Source organism: Schistocerca gregaria, chromosome 3 (assembly GCF_023897955.1).
Source record: "Schistocerca gregaria isolate iqSchGreg1 chromosome 3, iqSchGreg1.2, whole genome shotgun sequence".
Classification (NCBI taxonomy): Eukaryota; Metazoa; Arthropoda; class Insecta; order Orthoptera; family Acrididae; genus Schistocerca; species Schistocerca gregaria.
In genome coordinates this window covers 819,146,356-819,173,871 of record NC_064922.1, presented here as the reverse complement: position 1 = coordinate 819,173,871, position 27,516 = coordinate 819,146,356, and the positions used below count along the sequence as shown (strand labels likewise).

General features: G+C 42.1%; 1 protein-coding gene across 5 annotated transcripts in view; it reads right to left on the bottom strand.

Moving 5' to 3' along the window:
• LOC126354517 (putative polypeptide N-acetylgalactosaminyltransferase 9) overlaps positions 1 to 27,516 on the bottom strand; it is a 1,011,821-nt gene that overhangs the window by 460,491 nt on the left and 523,814 nt on the right. Inside the window, exon 1 of one of the 5 annotated variants that reach the window (XM_050004232.1) lies at positions 20,265 to 20,419. The exons of 3 other annotated variants lie outside the window; for them this stretch is intronic. The gene's annotated coding sequence lies outside the window, so the exon portion shown is untranslated. Of the gene's footprint in view, positions 1 to 20,264; positions 20,420 to 27,516 lie in introns of those variants that run through there. One more of the 5 variants, XM_050004235.1, reaches the window with a different exon arrangement.

The following is a 27,516-nucleotide window of genomic DNA, read 5'->3' as shown; positions in this document are numbered from 1 at the left end:
AATAATTGAAAGGGGAACGATGCACGTTCAAGCTTGGCTAACAATGGTAACTGCATGTAAGTGACACAATAAAAGGTGTCCGATGGACACTTCAAGTAAACTTCACTGCTTTTTTTCCATTTCTGCCAATGCCAGCGACCTAGCAGTTGTAGTGTAAAACTGCGTGGTGAAGCTAAACTTTTTTCATCATTTTCAGCGCCTGTTTTTAAGAATGCCGATGTGGAGAAATAGCACACTAGTTGCGTAATAATTTTTTCTTTTTTTTACGCATTGGGCGTGCTATTTGTTAACATCGGGAATCTTGTTATTCCATTCACACCGGGCTCCCCAGTGCTATCGGTCTTATTATTTGTGCCAACTATACATGCTACAACAGTCAAAGAAAAAGAATGGACGTGATGAAAGCTCACAAAATACTAAGACTCCCTCAAGCAGTGAAAGCAAAATTATGTTCTACTACAATTTAAAATATTTACCTTAAAATGCGAAAATAAATATAATATAAAATAAAAATATCGCCATACGATATTGCCGTTTCGATATCGATATATCGGGAAAAGAGGTATCGCCGAGATAAATCGATGTATTTTTTGGAGCAATATCGATACACCGATATTTTATTAACTGCCCTTTTTTGAGCCAGTGGGCTGGATTAAATTTCAAAGCTCTCCGCAGTGTCTCGTGCAGTGCGGGCACGTGACACTGTAGATAGTGAAGCGTCAGTCGTGTGGGCACATGAAGCTCGGCGGGCCTCCATGATGCTACTGGAGAAGAGAAGGCTACGTGCCGGCACCGGGTTTTACTCTCTCCGTTCTCTCAGCACACAAACATGACACCACACTAATATCTCATCCGCTACGATCACCTACCATCATCAGTTACGCTTGAGAGGCAACATCGCTGCAACGTGTGAAAAATTGTCCTCGTGCGCGCATGAAGAAAACCCCTTCCGCTCAGGCAGCTGAACTACCCCCTGTGCTCTCCCAGCCCTCAATGCTATACGACTTCTTTGCTCGTATGGAACGTGCTCTTTATTAGTCCTATTTCCAGTCAGCATTACAGAACAGACTACCACGATTTTCTCTCGCTAACACAAGGAGCCATTCTACATGTCATGACGTATGTGGGGGCAGTGAGGACCTGACCTACTGCACACCAGGCAGGCTGGGTTGGGTGCTGTGTGCGGAACGGAGCGTCCAGCTGTAGCGGTCCTCGCAAGGTCGCCAACACCTGCGCCAAATGTCACAGCGAGGCCGGCCATTGCGGGTTAATGGGGCATCGCCGCAGACCGCGGCGCTGGACCGCGCCGAACAATTGCTAAAGCTTGTGACGGACCGACTGTACCGGCCGTCCATTAACTCCTCCATATTCTCCACAAGTAACAAGGCTGGGGCGATTGGAGAAGTGTCGCTAAGCGACATAATTGAGGTAGAAGTGGAGAATAAATCTTGTGTTAACGTTTTTCAAAAACCTGTACCTCACCGCCACTGCTGTGATCTACGTAAACGATTTTCTGCAGATGATGCTCTCATTTACCGTCTTGTAATGTTATCAGTCTATCAAAAGCCAATTGCAAAAAGATTGATAAATCTGTTTGGCGCAAAAGTGGCACTTGATTCAAAATAACGAAAAGTGTGACGTCACCCAAATGAGTAAACCACCGTATATACAGAGCTGAATAATCCGCCATTCTGAATACCAATCCCATTACAGTGTCGTATGCTTCGCGTGGCGTAGGAAAGTGAGTCGCGAATTTTGCTTAATTACATTTTACCACAGTGTCAAATGGTTAGATGTGCAGCTCCAAACTGCTCAAATGATAGCAGATATCGTCACCACAAGTTTTATAGGTTTCGTTAAGACATAGATCGGCGTAGAAGGTGGCTTGTAAATTCAGGGCGCAAAGATTGCACATCAAAATCGAGCAAATACCAGTGTGATGTAAGTTTTCTCTTTGGTTTAGAAATAAATGTGCCCACAGAGCGATGGTAATGTAATTATACATGTAAGAAATGTGTTTATTTTAATCTTTTTGCAGATTATGTTTATTTTTTAAATAAGCTCTAAGAGATTTCCTTTAAAGCTTTTGAAATAGTCAATAAAATTGGGATCAGTAATATACTTTGAGTACTCATGCAATTCCCTCTTGTGCAGACAGGAAATTATTTAGGGATTACAATTATGAATAACTTAGAACCTGTAACGATCACATAGAAAATGTTGTGAGGACAACAAACTAGAGGCAGAACCCTTAGAAAATGTGACAGGTCCGTTAAAGAGACTGCTTACACTACGTTTGTCTGTCCTAGTGTGGAGTACTGCTGAGCAGCATGGTATCCGTATCAAATAGGACTAATGAAGGAAATCGAAAAGTTTAAACAAGAGCAGCTCACTATGTACGATTGCGAAATATGGGAGAGTGTGCCACGAATTGGGGAGACAGTCATTAAAACAAAGGCGTTTTTCGTTGCGGCAACATCTCACAAAATTTCAAACACCAATTTTCTCCTCAGAATGTGAAAATATTTTGCTGCCGCCCACCTACATTGGGAGGAAAGATCTCCATAATAAAATAAGAGAAATCGGAGCCCTCACGGAAAGATTTAAATGCTCGTTTTTACCAAGCGGTATTCAACGAGCGGAACTGTAGAGGAATAGGTGGAACTTGATTAGAAGAACCTTGGTTGGAAGTATCAAACTAATCATGCTGGGGAAAGAAGTCCCTGGCCGTAGCAGCGGGAGAGGGTCAGCAGTTAAACGATGGGTCTACGAGCGAAGAGCTCCGGAGGTCGACATCATTTAATGATCAGATTTTAAACTATGTCTATCGTTTATATTCGTCTGAGACTGTCATAATAATTTTGACGGTGCCTGGCCAGATTGTTTGATGCACACTGTCATTAATCGAACTTCAACCATTTAAAATTACCCAAGGATTACGAGATGCAATGCTGCCAATAATTAGTTCCAAAATAGACCTATGTATCACTTCATTGAAAAATACGATTTCATGAGAGTATTTGAGTGACAATGTTGAAGTGTGATGTTGATTTAATGATCTACAGGCAGTGGAATGTATTAACTTAAAGAATATTACGCAAAAATCAGAGCAATAAAATTGTTCTCTGGAAAACAGAGATCTTCGGCCTTTACATTTTTACGAAGGGAAGAGCTTTATCTAATAGGAAGTCGTATACAGATTTAAGTACATAGATAGACAGTTTAGCCAATTATCCGTTCCACATATTTGGTGATTCTGAGTATTAGGCCCCCTTTTGATCGACATTTCACCTGACCAGGAACTTTTACATTTGTTCACGCGCTCAGGAACAGGGGTCTGGGACTGATAGCAGTTATACGGAAGTTTCCAGCTAACATCGCCAAATGATAGAAACGCCACAAACTTCCCCAAAAGTTTGCCATTTTATACCAACGTAACAGACACAGCAAACAGATTATTAGAGTATTGCCTGACGCAATCATAGAGAAGAAGAGTTGCCTTTCTGCTTTTCAAGGGCTCTGTCGCATTCTTGAATTGCAAATCTGTGGCCTTTGATAGCGCCAACATGAAGAAAACAGAAGGCTCGTATATCAACACAACATACTTACCACATTCCACAAAAACTAGTGGAGATCATGTAATGATGCGAGTAGAGTCTACCTTATCTCAGTGACACGAAGATGTCCACTAGAGAACCTCGACAAAGTTCTAAATTAATGTGCAAGCAAACTTCATTCGGAATTGACAAGAGAACAGCTAAGAAAAAAACATAATACTGAAGAAAAACATTATTTTTAAATATAATTCTAACTCTGAAAACACGCGATAATGCTGAAACGCGAAATAAAAACTAAAAAGCGTTACAAAGACACAGAATTAAAAAATGGGAAAAAACGGAGAAGAAATTAAATTTTCAAATATTCGAAATATTGCCTTCAGCGTGATTTTAAATACGAATTTGCCATATGGTTTCATGTAAGAGTATTTACATTAAGTCGATGCAGCCACAATTAAAAATCTGGTAGCGTCTCCATATGCGTAAGAAACGTATGAAAACTCCCTGCTGAATAACCCGTAACACACACTGGACTAGAATAAATAACTGGTCCCGCTGGTACTATAGAATTTTGCTCAACGCTTAATTCCCCAGCGTACGATTGTTACGAAGGAATAGGTAATTCATTATACGGACACACACGAAATGATACGTTTCAATAAACATATGCCTATGCACAGAGTCTGCGCTTAACACATCCCAAAAAGAAACGAACGTACATAAATCGAAAAAAAAGTGTGACATGGGCTGGAAGGCTCTCTTGGAGCAATACTTTAAAAGATGTCTAACCTGAACTACAGAATCATAAGCACCCTCTTCCTTTCCCATTTTTCATTAAGTACAGCTTCCCACAAAGCATGAAACTAAAAGTTTCCTTTGTCGTTCAACTATCTTTAGTCATTACAAAAACTAAGGGCAAGCGCCTCTGTGACTTGCATTAAATTAAACAGAAATTACGTCAAGTCACTTATCACTTCCATTGTTTATATCTCGCAACCTCTTTCATCCAACAATGGTTTAGAGACAAATGAAAGTGTTATCTGCAGCGTGTTTTACAGTTTTTAAATAAAAGAATCTTAAATTATCATCAATGATTTTCATATAACTATCCTCAAAAACAAAGCATTCGGCAAGCATCTTTAAATAAAACATGCTTCACTTGCACAGTATTATCAAGGCATGAAACTTCTTTGAGAGTCATCCACACGAAACGGGCCTAACATGTCATAAGCCAACCGCGCTATGACATTCCTAACGGCGGCAAAGCAGGATTTCTGCATTGTCCCCAGCGATCGCGGTCACGGTACATTTCCACATTCCTAAAGGTGAAAGTCTATGCCAGCCAGCTCTGCCACTGTGGACAGAGAAAGGAAATGAAAACAAAACAAAACAAACAAACAAAAATACGCATTGAGTGCTGTCGACGATGTTAGTGCAACTCGTACTCACGGTACTATTTAGTAATGGATCACTGGCAGTAAAGGATTGGATTGTTTGGGCGAGGAGACCAGACAGTGAGGTCATCGGTCTCGTCGGATTAGGAAGGGCGGCAAAGGAAGCCGGCCGTGCCCTTTAAAACGAAGCATCCCGGCGTTTGCCTGGAGCGATTTAGGGAAATCACGGAAAACCTAAATCAGGAAGGCCGGACGCGGGACTGAACCGTCGTCCTCCCGAATGCGAGTCCACTTGTAGTAAAGCTAAACTAAACTTTTTTTTATGTTCTTCCTCCGACGCTTTGGTGCAAATGTCGTGTCTAATCTTACGATAGTTCATTTCTTCCTCTTTTCCTGGAAGAAGTTATCTGAATATGGTCTTCAGTATGAGATTTTTCACTCTGCAGCAGAGTGTGCGCTGATACGAAACTTTCTGGCATTTTAAACTGCGTGCCGGACCGAGACTCGAACTCGGGATCTTTGCCTTTCGAGGGCAAGTGCTCTACCGACTGAGTTACCCAAGCTCGACTCATGACCCGTCCTCACAGCTTCACTTCCACCAGTACCTCGTCTCCTACCTTATCCTCAATTGGTACAGCACTTGACCGCGAAAGGCAAAGATCCGAGTCTCCGTCCGTCACACAGTTTTAATCTGCCAGGAAGTTTCACAGTCTTCGGTATTTTTTATTGTCTTAAGCATTTAAGAATACAGTCTGAAGTATTCTTTTACTGTCTTGAATCCTTAAGATTTTTGTAAAGTATAAACAGACATAATTACCTAGCCGCTAGTATACATAAATGAAAAATTATGTGCGTAACTAGCAAATTCTGAGATCAACGAGGACTATGGCAAGTTATGTGCCAAATATAATAACTTAGACGCTATAAAGTATGGGGATTTACCTGAATTAAGTACAAAATGGAGAAAGTGTTGCGGTTAAGTGAGGGCCTTACCTCTATGGGGGACCTTCACAGAAGAATGGCTAATGCGCTGAGGAATCCAGGTACTATCACTGGAGAGAGGGAAGGAGGTCTGGGCCTAGCAGCATAGGAACAAAATGTAGAGCAACTAAAGATTAGAATATTTGTAACAGTTTACAGCAATCATGTGGAGATTAAGGAAATAGTACATAACAGTGAAACATGTCGGACGGTTTTAATTTGGTACAATGGTAGCAGACTTAAGGAAAATACTAAAAAAGCTGAACTCCTCCTGAAAAGGCCATGAAGGACCAAAGGTACGGACTGGCCGCCGTGTCATCGTCACTTCACTAGCGTCACTGGATGTGGATGTGGAGGGCCATGTGATCTGCACACCGCTCTCCCGGCCGTATGCCAGTTTACGAGACCGGTGCCGCTACTTCTCAATCAAGTAGCTCCTCAGTTTGCCTCACAAGGGCTGAGTGCATCCCGTTTGCCAACAGTACTCGGCAGACCCGGCCGACAGCGCTTAACTCCGGTGATCTGACGGAAACCGGTGTTATCACTGAGGCAAGGCCGTTGGCAAGAGAAATATTGCAGGGGCAAAGAAAGACTACATTCATCGCTGCGGTGCTGAGCGCGAGTTGGTCTGCATCAGGTGAGCTCTGGAATACGTGGGGTGATCTCAGCTTTACTTCGTACTCATACGCTCTACTAGCTGCTCGATGCCCCCCCCCTCACCCCCCTCCCCCCCCCCCCCCCCACACACACACAAAAAAGAAGGTGACATCCTTCTTGTGGGATAAGGATGCCAAAGTGGGTACCAAGTAAAAATACGCTTTCTTCTAGAACATCTGCGGCATGTCAAGCCAATGGCAGCCCTTGGTCATTAAAGCAATCAGCTGCGTTTACTGAGTAACAAACAACATTGCGAGGCGTTCTGCCCACGGTCCGTCAGTGTACATAGTCACGTTTGCTAACGAAGGGGTGGCCTACTGGCAGGCATCAAAACCTGAAACTTCGACGATCTGCAGCGTCGTTGGGTGACGTTTCCGGACACAAGTTTTTATCCTCAGTTTGTCCCTCACGAAACCCTCCGACGTTCGTTGCAAAATTTCTGGAACTTCTTGTACACATCCAACAAGCAATTTTTTTTTATTCGGCGTCCCTCCTAGTGTTGCAGTTTCAAGTCCATTGAAAAATTTTACAAACTGATTAATTCAGTACACCCATCTAGAAGTACTCCAAAAAATGGAAAAATTCTTTTTCCCGGAACTTTCTGTACAGAGAATTTTTTCTCGGTCCTACTGACATAGCAACAGAGGAAGGTAGAGAATAAAGATGGTGGATGGGGGGAGGGGGGGGGGAGAAGGGGTGTAATTTCTAAACGGCGCCTTTCCAGCCCGTTGCCACAAGTAATATTTGTTTTTCTATAATGACGTCGTATATCAATGTGTCTTGCGCAAATGTGCTCGGTTACCTGTAAAGCAAGTAATTCAGTATCGTAATGCAACAGGGATATTTTTCGTACGTACGTGCTAATCGCTATGATGTGATAATTGTTCTACACCTTTCTTTAATTCATCAGTTTTCTTCACCCTGAGCGTTGATATTTTGACGCCTTGCCCTTCACTTAAACAGCTAGCTCGTGCGCTTACTTCCAGCGTGTCATACATCGCCTCTACACGCAGGCAATGAATTCTGGGCGTCCTTCCTCAGAGCATAATAAATCGACCGGTTATATCACTCGCTTTTGTCAGGTAGCCTTCCGGTTAGGTAAGCGCTGTCAGGTAATGATTTCCTTCAAAGGGACTGTGCTGGAATATGAATACAAGAACTTTGTTTCACCATACCAGCATGCATGACGGATTAGGAAGCCGAAACGAAAGCTCGTCGTTGCGATACAACACAGGAATGAGCACAAGAAGGTATATCTACTGGCTGTGACAACATATCTCAATTACATGATCGAATGGCTATGTAGTACGTTACCTACTGGCACATCCCAGCATGCTGGAATAGGATATTTGTGTGTGAGATGAAATTTCCATTTTTAACATTTACCTTACGTTCATTGAAAGTTTTCGAAGAACTAGATTCGTGTAAAGATATTTATGAAATTTTATTTCCCTGCTGCGCGGAAAGTTTTTTCAGGGGTGTACTGGTCTTTATTTCTATCGAGGACAGTGCGGGACCGCATCGAGCAACGCAATTGGAACAGCTCTCGTAACGACAGGATATTCGGTGAATGGACGCTAAGACTCCGGTACCGGTTGTGAACAACCAGTGCCGCGGGGAGTAGCCGTGCGGTCTCAGGCGCCGGACTACACGGCCCCTACCGCCGGAGGGGCCATCGTATGTGTGTCCGCTATACAGTGGTGATTTGTTGACGTATTTCGTCTAAATGTGACATGGAAGATATCCCTTCCTGCACTAGTGAAATCTCAGAAGAAAGTTTGGCATTCATAAACATGTTTTTTTTCTAGTTTCGTGTTCTTCTCCCATACTATGTTTCTATATATATGTCTGTTGGTTTCGTCCTCTCTTTGTGTAAAATATTTAACAGGTTATATAAAGACACTCATCTCTGATTACGCGTAGTCATTGAAACGCGAGTGTGAGGAAATTATGAATAAAGTGTTATGCAGAATGTGGAATTTTTATAAAAATTTAGTTTAGTTCGCAAACACAATAGAAAATACGAGCAACCCGAGTTACTAGCCTTAGCAGGATAATTACTATGAGGAAACTTTATCTTCTAAAAGAATAACAGGAGGAAATTAAGTGTTAATGATGCACCATTGTTACCGTCATCAAAGAATGATGGGAGAGCAGTTCAGTCGAGTCTTCGTTAAAAACCAAGTTATCACTCTGGTATTTTAGGGAAACCGATGATATCTTGAAACGGGATGGCTGTATAGTCCCATCTAGCTAGGTCCCCTGAATGATTAAAAGGTGGATATCGACCCTACCATGCTGCTTACCGCGGGCTACCGATTCTCGCGGTACATCCAGCAACTTTGCCCGCAGACTGACAAGTGCGGTGCAGGTGTGGCGTGGCCTCGTTCACAGCTGTGTCGTCTCGCACGCACACACCGGCGGAGTCCACCATACGTCCTCTAACAGCGCCACATTGTCCAGCTAAAAATAACAGGTGCGTCCGATCTACAAGAATAAGCGTCGGGTGGGATTCCAGCTGCTAAAACGAACAGTTTCTGCGGTAGACATTTGGCAAGTCACCAATTAGCGCGCTCGAACGTGAAAGCGCTCCAATACGCAGCGAGTGCTGAGGATTTTGACGACTAGTGGAAGAATGGGAGATATTGCCGCAACAAAAAGGCAGAGAAATAGGTTCATTTGTGTTACTCGGTACAAGGCAGGAACAAACGTTGCGAGGGAACTATTGTCACGGAGGTGACACTTAAGTCAACAGGCCAGCACTATCCGAGTCTGATTAGCCAGGCGGGCCGGCCGGTGTGGCCATGCGGTTCTAGGCGCTACAGTCTGGAACCGCGCGAGCGTTACGGTCGGAGGTTCGAGTCCTGCATCGGGCATGAATGTGTGTGATTTCCTTAGGTTAGTTAGGTTTAAGTAGTTCTAAGTCTTAGGGGACTGATGACCTCTGAATTTAAGTCCCATAGTGCTCAGAGCCATTTGAACCACTTTTAGCCTGGCGGCTGGAAAGGTAGAGCCAAGTGAAAATTTTGTGACTGACGATGCGCAGGAAGTTCACTATTTGGACGCCTCCATAACAGAATGATTTGCTGCAAGCCTATCATGACTATATTATTCCAAGCAAGTTATCCAAAAATATCGAGATGACTGGGTGTATACTTTTTAGGTTACATAAATCGCTGAGTATATCTTCAGTGCGTCCTGTGCTGGCGACAGCAGCATTTTTTGCTACGAGCAACAAACTCACCAAAGGACCACAGGGAAGAGTCCCCTTCAATTTACAGGATTAGAAGTGCACTTTCTGAAGGTCAATTCCCGAAACAGTAAGACGCAATTCTCAAAGAAATTAGAAAAGAGGCCGGCTTTGAATATTAGATTTTCAAGCGCTGTTAAGAACAAAATGTTTCCAGTTTATTTATTTAGTCGCCTATAGATGAATGCGTAAAGTAGGAGTCTTCTAAACGTGAAGGAGCTAATTCGATTATCTTTAGTGGCATTTTTTTTTACTTTTACTTAAATTCTATATTTGTTATCAAAAGGAAATGTTAATTAACGAAAATTACGTTATAATTCTTTACAAAAATGCAGCTTTTTATTTTAAGTCCTAGTCGTATGAAAATAAATTAAAATTTAATACAGACCTGCGAATTACTTTTCTGTTGACTGAAAAAAAAAACATACGTCACTAATACTGTTCACTTTTTCTAATTAAAAGAAGTATTAAAAGTTGATGTTTCACATTTTCGTACCAAACACTGGTGCAGCATTTTTATGAAATTATTAATTAAGTACACGTTGCTGCTATCGAGATTTGAAGCGACGATTGTTACACTATGCACTCGGCTACCACCATTTGTTAACGTAAGCCCCAAATGTTTTGTGGTTAAATAATCTTCTTCATTTTGCGCTCCACAGCTGGTTTATGTCAGTGTCAACAAGAACTACCAAAACTGTATTTTGGTACCTCGTTACTTAACCACGCTCCGAACTCAGATCTTCAAAGGAGATTTTTTTATAGTAGAGTTCTAGACGTATTAAGAAAACCGAATAGCGCGAGTCCTTAGCATGGTTGTTCTGCCTTGATGGATTTTGCAGAGGATGTAGAAACACGTGAGTCAGGACGCTCTGACCGTGTGAGGACCTCGGTTGTGGACACGTTGATAACTTCTAGTTGTGAATACATTGATTATTATTATTATTATTATTATGCTTTGGGTGCACGAGATCCAGATCATCAGCGTCCAAACTAAAATTTGTGATCAGATGGATAGTGTTAAATGTCGTAAAAAATAAAAAAAATCAACACGGATGAAAATAGGCATCTTTCATGTTTAACGTCGATTCTGTAATTACACACAGAGAAAGAAATAAAGTGGAAAGATCTAAGGCCACCCAAGAGATACATGTGCCCGGCTGACTGATGGATTAACTGCAATACGTCAAAAGGTGGCGCCTACGAGGTTACCGTAGAGTCCAAACACTACAAAAATTTTGAAGGTGTTACCACTCTCAATAATCACATTTTACTGATTGCGTCTTGAAGCGAGAAATGTGTGTTGGTAAGAGAAAAATAATAAGGAAAATCAAACTGCACTAACATCAGCTGCTATAATAAAGCTTTACAATTGTTAGGATTTCAGATTCAAGTACATGGCGTTTCGAAACTGCAGCGTCTTTGTGCATATATACATGACGTTCTGTGCCACTCTACACAACACCATTCTTGTGTCCACACAGATACTGCAACTGAAGAGCCCTAACCTTAGTGGTTTGGGACATTCGAAACTGACAGCAATAATAAAGGTTTTTCACAGCAGCTGAAAGTATTACAACAAGATTTTCCAAAAGTATCTGATGTCTGTAAGGTACAACCTATTCAAATTATTAGAAAGAAAATGCAGTTACGGCATTTTGAGCGCTACATACACTCTCGAAATATGAGCCTGTTCTCATAACCGTTGAACTAGCTGACTGATGACACACAAACTGCCGTTAGCAAGCAGACGACAATGTTCCCTCGGAGGCGATGTCGAAGAAAGTGGATTGACGATCTGTTCTGGGTTCCAACGTTACTTCGCCGGCGAACATACTTCTCAAGTTACGTCAACAAGGAGTGTGGAGGAGCAGCGATGAGTAGTTCTACCATTTATCTAATAAGGCTGCGGAAACCCTGTGAAGGAAGCGTAATGTTGATGTTTGTATCACTGTCGTACCGTTCAAGGGCTAGCTAACGCAAACAGCTGTTTATGTATCTACGTAAGCTATACGATGCGAAACTCTAAAACAATGGCTGAAACTAAAAGAGGCTTGAGTTTGACAGCTAATATCTGTCGCTTTTACAATTCGATGTTAGCTTCCAGAGTCAGTTGCAAGCCATAACCATTAAATATCTTTTGGATAATTATGTTCAAAATTTATGGACTATTTATATGAGTTGTATAAATCAATAAAACTGACCTATTGCAGCCGTTCGCTAACTTAAGTTCGGATTGCAGTTTTAATATTCGCTGTGTAGAGGTTTTATATGAGAAGTAAACTAGAAATTTCATTACGTCGGCAGTAATAGCCTCATAGTCTACGGTACCGCTATTCTGCTGCACCTCGCAAAGCGAAGGACGCAATAACGCCTCCTTATTAAATGGTATACGGCGTCCCTTGTTCTTTTCCTCTCTTTGCGACCTTCTTCACATTAATTCACTCTGCCAGGTTGGTGGCTAGAACAAAAAAATTACCTTGAATACAGAATTCCCCAGAAGCGTAGCTTCCGCATTGCAGATCACCGTTAACGGGCTCCGCCACTCACAAGTCTGTTTTTATGAAAAGGATTTTTGTAACTCCTTTCGGTTACCGCAGGAACTTCCGGTAACTTTAAGTTAATCCGCAGCTGTATGTCTACGTCTGTCAGATGAGGACGTGATACACGGAAAAAGAACAGACATAGCTTGCACTTCCTTCGTAAGAGAAAAGTGATTTAAACACTACGCCTGAGTTACTGCTGCAGACCAGTCCAGTTAACGCGTTATTTCTAAATCGTTTGCTCCCATCTAGGATACGGGGTAAATGGGGCTGCACACGATACTCTGCCACAACGTACGGATTGTTTCCTGAAAGGTTCATGCGGCTAATTTTCATTTGTGAATCCTACCCTGCCTACTACCACTGTATCACTTTGCCTCAACTTCTTTTATTAATTTTAATAAATAACACCTTGAGTCACATAAAATATAGTCTGAATCACGATCGGTTCTCATCTTCGGCCATTCTCAGCGGTTAGACATTTTTTAACACAACAGGTGTCTTTTTGTGAAACAATGAATACTCAGAATTAAAGACAGACACCTGTTGTATTAAATAATTCCTTATCACTAGACAAAGACTTAGAGCCCGAAACCGGTTATGGTACAAACCACATTTTACGCAAACGGAGCTCCTATTTATTCCAATAGTTTTACTTATTTACTTACTGGTCACTAATTGCCCCTTTTAGATTGGTCAACTATGAAGTCTGCTCTGTCTTATCGAGTGACACACATAAATACTTCTGAAGAACTTTTGTCGACTACCTGTCTCCCTTCACCTGTCGATTATGTCGAACTGTTCAGTCCTCAGATCCACCGAGGTGGCGCTGTGGTTCTCACGCATACGAGAAGACGACGATTCAGATTTACATTATCCGTGATTTCCCTAAATCTCCAGGCAAATGCCGGGATGGTTTGAAAGGACACGGCTGATTCCTTCTCCATCCTTCAAACTCTTCCAGTTTGTGCTCCATCTCTAATGACTTCGACGTCGACGGTGCGTTAAACCCTAATCTTCCTTTCTCTATTAGATGCAGAGTGACCTAGGTCAAGACAGCAGCGCGTAGCAATGCGATGGAGTCATACGTTTTGCAATGTGTGACGCATCTAAACTGCTTCCTTTGTTGAATAAATCCTTCACGGATTACTTGCTGCGTCAGATTTCCAATGCCTACGTCATTTTTGTCGTCGTCAGGGGATACCTGTAGACCGTGTAGTTATTTACTTGCCGGATTATATTGTGGAGATGTCTGAAGGCAACTTCTGACAATGACTACCGGAGAAATCGTCGAAAGCTTGAGATTACTTTCAAATCAGACGCGGAAGAAAACCCCTGAAGTATTTATCCAAGAACGACGCCGCAGCTTTCATTCCTAAGGTAGGTTTATCGCCCTAATACCGCCCGCCTTCCATGCCCGTAAATATTATTTCCTCGTCATATCAGTGCCTAATACCTTCCCCGGTCCGACAGATAAGTCTGCCAACAGAATCCAGATCCGAAGAAGATTTTTACATTACTGTTGCAAAATAAAGGTGAAATAAAATTAAACGACTAAATGTATGGTCGGGTAGCATCCGTGCTAGCTTTGGAGTTATTAACCATATATAGGGCGCGGTGTTTCTAAGAAGCGAGACTGCGCTACAATTTTATCTTCTCTAAGAAAAGTGTCAGAATTCGCTAGAAACCTGCAACGCTCTTTATCACCACGTAAAAAAAAAGATCACGGTCATTTGTCACAATTTTTAAAGAACTATATATTTTAAACATTGGATTATAAACAAAAATTCAGTGCAGACGATATCCTAATATCCTTCATGTTTGCAGATGACATGGTGTAGTAATTTAGACCTGTGGAGGTTTTCTGTTGGCAGCCGCAGGTCACATACAATTTAAAATAAAAGGTACAGCGCACATCTAATTTAAGTAACAAAAACAATCAGAAGTGACATATTTCCTAATGTAAACATAATCTGTATGTATGTATTTGAGGAAACTACACAAAAAAGCCCAATGAGGATGCCACAATTTTGGTGAAATCTGTTTGGGTAGTAAAGCAAAACAATAATTGTGTACTACTAAAGACGCAGACCCATCCCTAATTCATTGTTAAAAAAAGACCTGCTAAATTACTTACGAGTTTCGATCACTAATGATAGGGCGTCGAAGCCTACATACTATTCAAAAGTCGTTAACTATCATAGTGGACGTCAATTGAGATGTACAGAAAAAAACTTCAGTTGTAGAACTATTGATGTGAACGACACAGTTCTTTCCATAGTTACTAAACACAGCGACAAACAAATTTCAAAAGTAGTGGACCATTCGTTCGTTCTTTTAGTTAGCCTGCCCTTGTTATTAACATGCTATCCAAATACAGGAAATTTACTCTGTTGCTCCGCGCTTTGCTCAGTACCACAGCAGACATTTCGGCGAGGCAACAAGTTACACTTCGCTGCTTCCCTTTAGTATTAGCTTTACATACTTTGTCTTTCGTCGTAACTAGACCTACATCTAACATCGACTGCATAATCGGTCGTTGGGTATAGATGGCGACAAAAGTTTACTCGCTACCACTCGCAGTTTGCGCTTCAATGTCCAAACGGAAATCTTAGCCCTTTTAAACGTAAGGTAAAGTTTATTTTTCTTTGTAGGATTGGCCATCACTTGGTACCTTTGACCTTCATTCGCTATCTGCCTGCACTATTTTCTAACCACTTCTTTCCCCTCCTTCACCCCCTCCCCCCCCACAAAAATTGTTAAAATGGCTCTGAGTACTATGGGACTTGACATCTGAGGTCATCAGTCCCCTAGAACTTCTTAAACCTAACTAACCTAAGGACATCACTCACATCCATGCCTGAGGTAGGATTCGAACCTGCGACCGTAGCAGCAGCGCGGTTCCGGACTGAAGCGCCTAGAACCACTCGGCCACAGCGGCCGGACCCCCTCTTCCCTCTCACAAGTTCGTAATACGAGTAACATGGACTCCATTGAATAAACATGAATACACGTTTCACTTGTTAAAATTACCTGGTAGAGGCAACACGCATTATACAAATAAAGCACAGAGGTAGAGGCAGAAAATTTTGTATTAATTCCCAAAGAAAAAAACGCTCGTTTTCTCATCAGAATACAGTGAATGCTAGGCTTTCCCTCACTCAAACAGAATTCATAGGGTCTTCATCTGCAAACCAATTTTAGATTAGTCTAACTTCATTTTCAGTGCACTAAAAATGGGACAAAAGAAGTGAATAAAATTTATTATGTTAAGTGCATTTAAAATGGAGATACGAAACTCGACAAAAGGAGCGGAATGAATGAATTTTTCCATCTGAATGCAAATAAATTTTGTTAGCTACTTTTAAAAAATCAACTTTTTCTGTAATACACTCAAATTGAATTATTACGTTCCTACTGCCCTGCATGGAGACGCAAAGTTAAATCCATATGGAGTGGGATGCTGGTCACTTTCGTCAATTTCCACTGAATAGTATGCATTTATACTGTTGCCGTTCGACATAACAAGAGGCAGGTTCAAAAATGCGCAGAAGCTGCCGCTTGTAGTATGTGTGTTTTTCATCAGTATTATGGAAACGGAAAAATAAAAAGAATTAATCAAATTTACTCTCCACATCGCGGGGCTAGTTTGTTTTCAACAGGCGGCGTATCGAGGGCAAATGGAAAGTAGACACAGGATTCATTGTTTGTTTTGATAAAGCGCACACACACACACACACACACACACACACACACACACACACACACACAACGCGTTACGAAAAGGACTGGAATGCTGTACATTTTCGGGTTCAGGCATACAGAATTCAGTGTGTATTGCTTAAACGCGCTGTAATTACCGTCCTAGGTTCAACGTATGACAATTACTTCCAGCGCACTAAAAGAGGAGAAAAGCCCTTTGCAGCTGGACACGGTTGACAGTAATATCCACGCAGCACAGCTAGTCTCTTGCAGTTACTGTTACAACCTGTGCCGCTCACTGCAGGCAGGTGTACTTAATTGAGTAGGTATTTCCGCTCAAGACGCTGTTTCTTACACCCGTTTCACAAACAGCTAGAATGCGAGGACACTTGCCTTGACCAAGCAGATATGTAGAAAAGATGTGAAGGAGACTGCAAGGACACACACACACACACACACACACACACACACACACACACACTCTCTCTCTCTCTCTCTCTCTCTCTCTCTCTCTCTCTCTCTCTTAGCTTTGGTATAGCAAAAGCGATAGTGCCTCAATTTGGAAGTTAAACGAGAGGTACGACGAACAGTTTAGTCATTCGTCGCATTTGAGCATTGTAAGCTCACGGAATTAGCATATAGTACCTAGAAAATTACTATAATCTGTTTATTATTTCGGCTGCAGTAGCAGCAATAAGTGAACCTGTAACTGCCAGTCCTTACTAACCGTAATGTATATCTATAGTATGTTACTGGTCTTTTTCATTTATTCCATTATATAACTGTTTTTTCTCAAGTACAATGTAACTATTTAGGTCTTCGATGTAGACTCAACTACAGCTAAAATGCTTATGCGAGTGATAAAACCTTAGCCTAATACGCGTAGATACAAGGCGTGTTTTTAAGATACAAGGAGTGTTTTTAAGTAAGTACCGTTTTAAAATAAATATAAAACAAGCAGACTTTCCTTAACAATTTAATTTTATAATGAAGCCTGTACTTTATCGTATCTTAAAACCAGCTTTTGTATAAGATCTTCGTAGAAATATGCCGCCTGATTAGGCAGTAACTGCATAAATCACAATCCTTGACTCTTCAGGAAACTCATCACAGGACGTCGAACTCGTGAAGTGATTGTTCTCTCTCACTTTTTTCCATCAACTTTCTGGACCAAATCGTCAGTAATGAGTGAATATACCCCCTCCCCCCTTTGTTCCTCATCATGGACAATCCTTTGAACCGTCTTTAAAAGCTCTCACTCGTTTTCGTACAATATCGTCGGTCATAATGCTTTCTCCATACACTTTACTGATCTGACGACGAATTTCAGCCGCTTCCACGCCTTTAGCACTAATAAAACGAATCGCAGTGCGTATTTGACAGTCGGTGGGATTCTCAGTCGGAAGAAGCATATATTCGCAAACATACCGAATATCTACTGGAATTGTGTATAAAAGTATAGTAAGGTATAGACTTTCACGTAAAAATAACACTGATAATGAAAGTCTATTTGTTTTATTTTTAGTTCAAAACGATATTTACTTTAAAAAACTATTTTTTCTTACAAAAGCAAGCGATAGACTTTCCACAATGATTCTTTCCAAAAAGATATGCGTTATGTGCGTTAGTGAACGAGAAACCCTCAGAATTTTTTTCCAGTGTTATATGATAAGATTATTAGTTCGTAGTTGTAGCACTACTTTAAGGTGACAGATTCATACTTGAAACTTCCTGACAGATTAAAACTGCGTGCCAGAGCGTGACGCAAACCTGGGGCTTTTGGCTTTTGCGGCCAAATGAGATATCCACTCATGACTCTCTCTCATAGCTTTCCGTACATCTGTTCCCCGTCTCCTACCTGGTAAACTTCACTTTCGGGACAATTACTCCTGGAGAAAGGACACTGCGGAGGCGTGGCTTGGCCAGAGTCTGGGGGATTGTTCCCAGAATGAGTGTTCACTCTCCAGCGGCGTGTGCGCTGATCTGCAACTTCCTGCCGTACCGCTGAGCACTTGCGCGCGACAGGCAAATGGTCCATGTTCGAATTCCGTTCCACCACACAGTTTTAATCTACCAGGAGATCTGAATTTCAAGTCGGCGCACACTAGGCTACAGAGTGAACATTCATTCTGGAAAGTTTTTATTCATCTCTGAATATGTCTGTACTTTTTTGAGATTATACTAAACTCACAAATTCTTCAGTCATTGCTGCCGCTGTAGTCTTCAGTCCGGATTGATACACGTCCCCGTGCTGGTCTATCATGAGCAAATCTTAATTTTTGCACAAGTCTTGCAACCGACACGCTTTTGAACCTTCTTAATACAGTTAAGCCTTGGTTTCCCAGCACAAGTTTAGCCTCCACAAACCTATTTCCCCATTACCAAATTAACTGCTCCTTCATGCCTCAGGATTTGTGATATCGCTCTATCCTCTTTTATCTTTATGGTACAAAGCTCTTTTTTCCTCAATGAAATTCAGTAATTCTTTATTAGTCTATTTATCTAATCTCCACCATTGCGCTGTAGCACCATGTTTCAATAGCGTCCATCCTTTTCTTGTCTGTACTGCTTGAGCGGAGTGCCGCCTTACGCAAACGTGATACATGGACAACGAATACTTTCCGAACAGACTTCGTAACTTTAAATCAAACTAGATGTATGCATTTTTTTTGTTTTGAGGAAAAATGTTCTTGCCTTTACCATTTCCGTTTTATACCCTCTACTTCTACGATCAAGAATTATTTTGCTGCACAAACAACAAAACACGTGTGTTACTTTCAGTGCCTCATTTTCTAATCTAATTCTCTCAGCGCCATGCGATTTAATTCAACAATAATACACACTTGACTTCTACATCTACATAGATACTCCGCAAGCCACATTAAGGTGCGTGGTGGAGGGTACACTGTACCACTACTTGTCATTTCCTCCCCAGTTCCACTCGCAAATAGAGCGAAAGAAAAACGACGGCCCGTCCGCCTTATTTCTCGTATCTTATCTTCGTGGTCCTTAGGCGCGATGTATGTTGGCGGCAGTGGAGTCGTTCTGCAGTCAGCTTCAAATGCCGGTTCCCTAAATTATCTCAGTGGTATTTCCCAAAAGAACGCCACCTTCCCTCCAGAGATTCCCATCTGAGTTCCCGAAGCATCTCAGTAACAAGTTTTGTCCGAACCTACCGGTAACAAATCTAGCAATTTCTTCGATGTCTTCCTTCAATCATACCTGGCTCGGATCCAAAACATCTAACAGTACTAAAGAACTGGTCGCACCAGCGACCTCTATGCGGTATCCTTTACAGATGACCCAACCTTTCCCAAAATTAACGCAGTAAACCGAAGTCGATCATTTGCCTTCCCTGCAACAGTTCTACATGCTCGTTGCACCTGACATCGCTTTGCAACGTTACAAAAATATGGTTCAAATGGCTCTGAGCACTATGGGACTTAACTGCTGAGGTCATCAGTCTCCTAGAATTTAGAATTACTTAAACCTAACTAACCTAAGGACACCACACACGTCCATGCCCGAGGCAGCATTCGAACCTGCGACCGTAGCGATCGCGTGGTTCCAGACTGTAGCGCCTAGAACCACTCGGCCACCCCTGCCGGCTGCAACGTTACGCCGATATATTTAAACGACTTGACTGTGTCAACGGGCACTTGTAACACTGTATCCGAACATTACAGGTTTGTTCACCCAACTCAACGCCCATGATTTACATTTCTCCACATTTAACTCGGCTTGATATCCTTATGACCTGTTTTCAAGACACTATCCACTGTGCTCAACTGATGCTCCAAGTCCCTTGAAGTCTCTGCCAGAGTTACAATTTCATGGACAAATGTCAAAGATATTATTTCTTCTCCTTCAGACCCCTTTTCCGTTTCGAATTTTTCTCTTAAGTTTCTTGACCGCATCACTGCTTGTAGAAACTGAATAACGCAGGAGATCAGGTGCAGCACTGTGTCACTCCCTCCTCTTGTTATTGACTACCTGTCATGTCCTTACATTCTTATAACTGTCGTACTCTTTCTGTATAAGTTACAAATAACAATTCGCATCCCGCATTTTATCCCGGCTACTTCAGTGATAAGAAAGCTATAACTATACGAATGAAAAATGTGAAAAAAACTGTCCCATATCAATAACTAACTCATTAATACAGACGTATATTACATACCGTTAACGAAGTTTCTCTGGGAACGCCACCTAAAAGCGCCACACTGTTTCGATGCGCCCTGCTCTGCTTACCGCCGCTGGTGACACAGAGGCGGACAGGCAGGCACGCCTGCGGGCTTCCAGACACACTGCCCGCGCTAACGGCACAGATTGACTAAATTAAGTTAGACGTCTGGCCAGATGACTTCGACCGGCTGCGTGACCCCTCAGAGGCAGCACGAGGCGACCGCAGCGAAAGCCAAAGTCACTGGCCGGCAGAGGCCAGCAGCTTTCTCTCCGAAGAGGGAGAACTACTGCCGAAACAGACGGACGGTCGGAAATGCTAAACTCATCACGGGCCAATACGCTCTAGCCACACAAAAATATTAAAACCTACCTGAGAAGGACCCATTCGTTTAGGTTTCTTTTTCTTTTTTCATTTGTTTTCCGAATTGAAAAAGACGGCGCAGTTAAGCCTCTCATTTATATAGTATCTAACTTATCCAAATTATTATAAACGGCGTTTAATCTTGGGAATGAAATTTTCACTCTGCAGCGGAGTGTGAGCTGATATGAAACTTCCTGGCAGTTCACAAGTGCGTCCCGCAGCGAGTCTCGAACTTGGGACTTCTGTCTTCGCGTGCAAGTGCGCTACCGACTGAGCTACCCAATTATGACTCACGACCCACCCTCACAGCTTCACTTCCGCCTCGTCTTCCAGACTTCACAGAAGCTCTCCTGCGAAACGTTCAGTACTAGCACTCCTGGGAGACAGGATATTGTAGAGACATAGCTCAGCCACAGCCTGGGGTATGTTTCCAGAGTGAAATTTTCCCTCTGCAGCGGAGTGTGCGCTGATATGAAATTTCCGAGTTCGAGTTTCGGTCCGGCACGCAATTTTAACTGCCAGGAAGATACATTTAATCTGTTGTTTTCTGTTGCGAAGACTAATAAGTTTTGCGGTCGGTAACATGCCAACACGTTATGCAGATGGTAGTTACGTTGTACGCTATTCTTACCGGAAATTGAAGCCTTTAAAAGCTAAACGGTAAGTTAGTTAAAATGCATCGATATTCATAGTATGAACTCTGACTTGCATGTCTCCTTTCCAGTTAATATATCCACTTCTATGATGTTTAAGAGCTTTTATCCGAGGGCGTACCAAGAACATTGAATCAGAAATTCCGTTGGGAAATTTACGCTTTCGTCTTTGTTCTTCATTGTCTCAACGGATTTAAACATTTGCTCTTCCCTTGTATAGTACTCTGGTTTCACCGATTTGTTTGATCAACTACATTATTTTTATTGCTAAGATCTTTCGATTACATTACCATTTTTTGTTTACGTGGTTTCCCCCAATAAGCGGAAACACTATGAGTTATTAAATTGTTTTCAGTATGCTGCACAGCTCATCGGTTATGACGATTTTCCGGAGACTGGAGATCAGTGCGCCAAGTTTTATTCTAGAACATCCGAAACATTCCTTAATATTCGAAAATGCTCGAAATTATTGTATATCAGTTTCGATTATTTTTACTTGAAAAATATCCTGACGCGTAAGACAAGAAGATATTCTCGGTGCTAAGATGATGTGATGATGTGATTATGACCACTTTATGTGGTCATATCTCCACATCCACTGCAGCAACTACCGCACAATAAAAATAAATAAATAAAAAATGGCTGGCGGTAGGTGATTTAGGAGGTGTCGTCCTGCCACAACAAAACGTATTGTTGATTTGGTACCTTCAGAAATATACTAGAACGACCATTCATTCGCTTTCTGATTTTTTTAAATTCCCATTTTCGTAAAACAAAATTCTGCGACGTCGCGCACTGATTAGGACACTAGACTCGCATTCTGGAGGACGACGGTTCAAACCCACGTCCGGCCATCCTGATTTAGGTTTCACGCGATTTCACTAAATGGCTTCAGGCAAATGCCGGGAAAGTTTCTGTGAAAGGGCACGGCCGACTTCCTTCCCCTTCCCCTTCCTTCCCAATTTCGATGGGACCTATGGCCTCGCTGTTTAGTCCCCTCCCCCGAACCAACCAACCAACCAACCAACCAACCAACCAACGTCAATCAAAATTTGCACTATCAAAAAAACTATTTTCTATGAACTTGACCGACATGTTGTTGAAAGCCAAGTCGTACACTGTAGAAAACTGGGTGCATATCTTGTTCTTTCATCGTCCAATTTCGCTGAACAAATTCTACCGAGTCTGAATGTCTGTCCCAAGACAGGCATGTGACCTGCTACTCTGATGAGTCACACATACTCTGTTAGTGCTTTCTTTCTGTTTAGGAAGTTCAGAAGTCTTCCATCCTGTTTTCGAGATCAGAAGCGACAGATCAACTGTCTTGCAAGTCGCAAGTAACCAACCGTAACATAGGAGACAACAGCCGAGCAGCAGCTGTTCATGCAATTCAGCGACAATTTTCTTGTGAAAACAAGGACCTTTTGCAATGATCATTAGTGAGGTCTTACGAACGACGCTTCATTGTAATTTACAACATATATCAATCTCAGTAACACATCTGAGACTTGAAAGGATTCACACCGTGCGTTGTAGCTGGCTGCCTAACAGCTATTTTTACAAATTGTGGGCGATTATTTACGATGAACAGAGTATACGTGAACTGTATGTCTTTTACTTTAACTCTTCGATATTTATAAGCAATACGTATCTCAGTAGTACTTTGGCAGACACGACCTAGGCAAATTACGTCTTTGTTGAACAGAATGCCTAAAAACAAGAGTTTTCAGAGCAGTGGTTCTTAAAGTGCGTGCGTCCGGAATTATGCATTCATTTTTGAACGTTCTACATATTATTGATATTATTTTGTTTATTATTACTAGTATTATTTTTATTCTTATTGTTATTAACATTACTTCCGACGTGCGAAGCAATTATTTATTTTTCTGTTATGACTGTATATTCTACGAAACTACAAATGTGCTCTATAGGTTTACTACTTTCAAAGAACCGAAGTGAGAGCCGGCTGCCAAGATAACAATGCTGTAAACTCCAAACAGCCCTTTTACTTTCAAACATGTTGTTCCATGTAACACTTTGACCGTCGTCATTGGGGGGTTCGAACCCAGGACGCTTGGTACGATGATTAAACGCTTTTCCAACTTCCCCGCAGAAGTTGTATCTAGCAGTTACTAACGGTTATGCTTTTCCTGTGCTCGATAGTTCCGATGTTACTTATAATTAATGTTTACCACAGCACATATTACGAACTTAATCGGAGTTTTGGTTGATGCTCTAGAGACATACAACGTTTGGTACCGATCTGAGTGTTTGACATTTGGGGTTTGGTTGTAAGAAAAAAAGGTTGGCTGCTTACGTTATGGGCGGAGGGATAATTAGTGAAGTCACTCCAGAGTTATAGGGGTAAATGTTTTTTAATTGTCTTCCAGTACTGACAACTCACGGCCGTGTGCGACTCTTGCCGATCAAAATTTGCGGTATAAATTTCCACACGGAAATAACACGGATTCGCAAATTTGTCTTACCGAGACTGTCATACTGAAATGCGGTGCATATCTGTACCAAGGAATATTAAATTAAATTACGGCTGTTGCAATACAACGCAATGAGTGTAAGAAAAATGACATTCAAACATTTAGTAAATGTGTGTGGTCGTGTCTCATATTGCATAATGCATTTAAATGTAAATACAATTTCTGTTATTAATCAATTAATCATCCGTTCACACAAACAACACAGCATCTCATTGTCACAGTGTCACAACTTTAGGAGCGAAAGGGTGGCAGCAATCTGAAAGAGACAACAGTTGACATAAAGTGTTCCGAATGACTGCCTACTTTTAACGATCGGTACTTGGTGGCCGCCGTCCGTCTCATCGCGAGAAATTACCGTAACTTGCCTTCTTCCATAAGGGACGGCGTTATGAGCGCTGCGACTGTTGATCAAGCGACACAAAGTAAGAATTGCATTCCAAAACAAACAATAAAATATGTCAAAGACTTCCTCATAAATTAAGAAGCAGTCAAGATAACTTTTCGTCTTCTGGCGTATATGAAATCACATATAGTAAAAGCCTGGCTCAGTACATATGTCAAACAAGCCGTAAGTTCCACACCAGGTTTAAAGAGCACATCAACACACCACACACATCTGCACTAGCCTCCCATATGAAAAATACAGGACAGCTGGAGTGGCCGAGCGGCTCTAGGCGCTCCAGCCTGGAACCTCGCGACCACTGCGGTCGCAGGTTCCACTCCTGCCTCGGTCATGGATGTGTGTGATGCCCTTAAGTTAGTTAGGTTTAAGTATTTCTAAGTTCTAGGGGACTGATTACCTAAGAAGTTAAGTCCCATAGAGCTCAGAGCCATTTGAACCATCTATTTGACAATGCAGAAAACAACCTTGAAATATTAAAACCACAGAATGTCTCTCTAAGAGGAAATAGAAATCTATACACACAGAAAAGTAAACTGGGGAACATCTATTCAATGACAATAGTGAAACAGGCTGAACCAACTTTTTCAAAACCTTTGACACAATACTTAAACCGTTCTCATAATTTACAGTTTCAATAAACAGCAATTAATGTAATCACTCCCATTTATCTCTAAATAAGTTCAATCTGCAATACATTTGTATCATCAGCTTTAATCTTTTTATGTATAAGAAATTAATATAAAAAAATTGAAGTATGCACACATCTGTATTCAAGAGAAGCTCATTAACATTCTTTAAAACAGTAGGAAAACTTATTTATGTAAGTACCGGTAACTAATTAATCATTATTTTTATCTTCAACGCTGCAAGACATTCACAGAAAAAAATGAAGCAATGTATTTATAGCTACCTAGTAAAATAACTGAGTTGTGCACATATCTGTGTTCTGGTGCAGCTCATTAACATACTTAAAAAAGAAAAACATGTTTGGAGAAACCATTTAATCTTGTATCTCTGTATCCGATGTAAACAAAATATCTGTAATATGCACAAATTCTTTGAAACGACGGTGTGAATGTAGTGTGCTGTGGAGAGGACATGCATCAGCTAACAGTATGAAGACCTTTTGCAACTGAGCTGTCCCTGTAAGCACAGTTCTCTGTCAGTAATTCATGTTTTTAACTTGTAAAATGCAGTACCTGATCAGTAATTTTTATCATTAGTAAAAAACGAAAAATAACCTGCACTGCCCTTGGTCTGCATCTGTGAACAAATGTCTGTACTCTTCGCCAATACCAGCCATATAAATAACTGTCTACCTGAAGATGATGGTGTGAACCATCGAAACTCGTAGTGACGAAATACATAAATGACTGACTCAGAAACTATTTTACTTGAAGCAGACGCCTACTTTGAGGCTGTCTGCAGTAAGGTAGTTTGTGTTACTAGCGTAAAGGGCAGTCAAATGAAACCCCCATCGCCACAGCGACACTATTGAATGATTCCATTCAAAACAAATCACCACAGACATTAAGACATTTATCCCACTGGGAGATCAGACAGTCAATTCCTGTTTCGTAGAAGATGGTCGACTGCTTGTTGATCCACAACCACACCCACTCTCGCACTTACTCGTCCGACTGTAGGCGACGTCCGTGCATGTCTTTCTTCATGTTGCTAAGGATGTGAAAATCCTACTGTGACCGATCCAGGCTATTCGGAGGATGTTGCAGTGTTTTCCAACCAAATCGCTCAAGCGTATCCTTTGTCCGATTGATAGTGTGGTGGGGGGCGCTATCGTGCAACACGACGATTCCGCCCGACAGTATTCCTGGACGTTCTGACTTCATGGCGAGTCTGCAAAGTGTCTTCATTGCGCTACGCAATGACTGTGGTTCCACTGTTCGATGAACTCGACGAGCAGAGGTTCCCTACAGCCGAAGGCCATAATGACCTCACCGGAACCTGTGTGAATAGCTTTGGATTTCTTTGGCAGAGAAGATGTGAGATGTTTCCTCTGTATGCTTTGCCGTTTGCCCTTGGCTGCTGGAATGCTTTCAGACGGTATCATTCCGTTGTACGATAACGCCTGCCCCACATTGCCAATCAGACAAGCTCTACGCTTCATCGATTTGATTTGTAAACACTGCAACAGTCTTCGTACAGCCCGTATCTTTCAGCGTGTCGTCTTCACGTCTTTGGCGACCTCAAGAAAGACATGAGTGGACGTCGGTTTCAGTCGGACCTCAAAGTACAGGAGTTGGTACGGTTGCGGATCCGTCACGGTCGACAGCCTTCTATTAAATAGGAACTGATCTTCTCGTCTCCACTGGGATAAACATCTTAACGAGTGTGGTGACTATTTTATGAATGAAATGAAATAAAATGTCGTATGGCGAGGGCCTCCAGGTGGGTATACCCGATCGCCAGGTGCAAGTCTTTTGAGGTGTCACCATTTCGGCAACTTGCGCGTCGATGAGGATGATGATGACGACACAAACACACAGTACATGAGCAGAGTAAATCTCCAACCCCAGCCGGGAATCGAATCCGGGTCCCCCGGCATGACAAGCCGGCGCGCTGTCCACTCAGCTATGGTGGCGGACATTACTTTATGAATGGAACCATTTCATGAACCCGATGTCGCGGGTATTCTGTTTTCATTTCACTGCTACTCATAATACTCCATAGTAATAATATGTTTGTATCGTGTCGAACAATCTGCCTTCTTTCTTTCTTTCTTTCTTTCTTTCTTTTGGTTGTGCCTTTTTCCCGCAATGACGCAGGGTTGGCATAGTTAATCGGATCTGGCAACTCATGCCCTTCCTGCCGCAACCCCATACCCCCCCCCCCCCCCAGGACGGAATTAGTGCACCCCAACTGTCTGTGTCTAGTGCAATCCATGGAATAGTGTGGATGTGTTCAGATGTCTGCGAGTCGTGTAACTGAGGCGGGACGTGGGGACCAGCCCGGTATTCACCTAGTGGGATGTGGAAAACCGCCTAAAAACCACATCCAGGCTGGCCGGCACACCGACCTGCATCGTTAATCGGCCGGGCGGATTCGATCAGGGGCCGGCGCGCCGGCCAGAGTCCAGGAAGCAGCGCCAGCTAACCTGGCAGGTTTGTCCAACAATCTGACTATCCAGCACTTATTATGAACTGTCTTCACAGCTTTACTTCTGCCAGTACTTCCATCCTACTTTGCTAACATTACACAATACCCTTTTTCCACTAGCGCCAGGGCTGGAAGCTCTGTAGCAAAACTTCCATGAATTTAGAAACAGAGAGGTACTGTCGGAAGAAAAGTGATGGCGGTCATCAGTAACATATGAA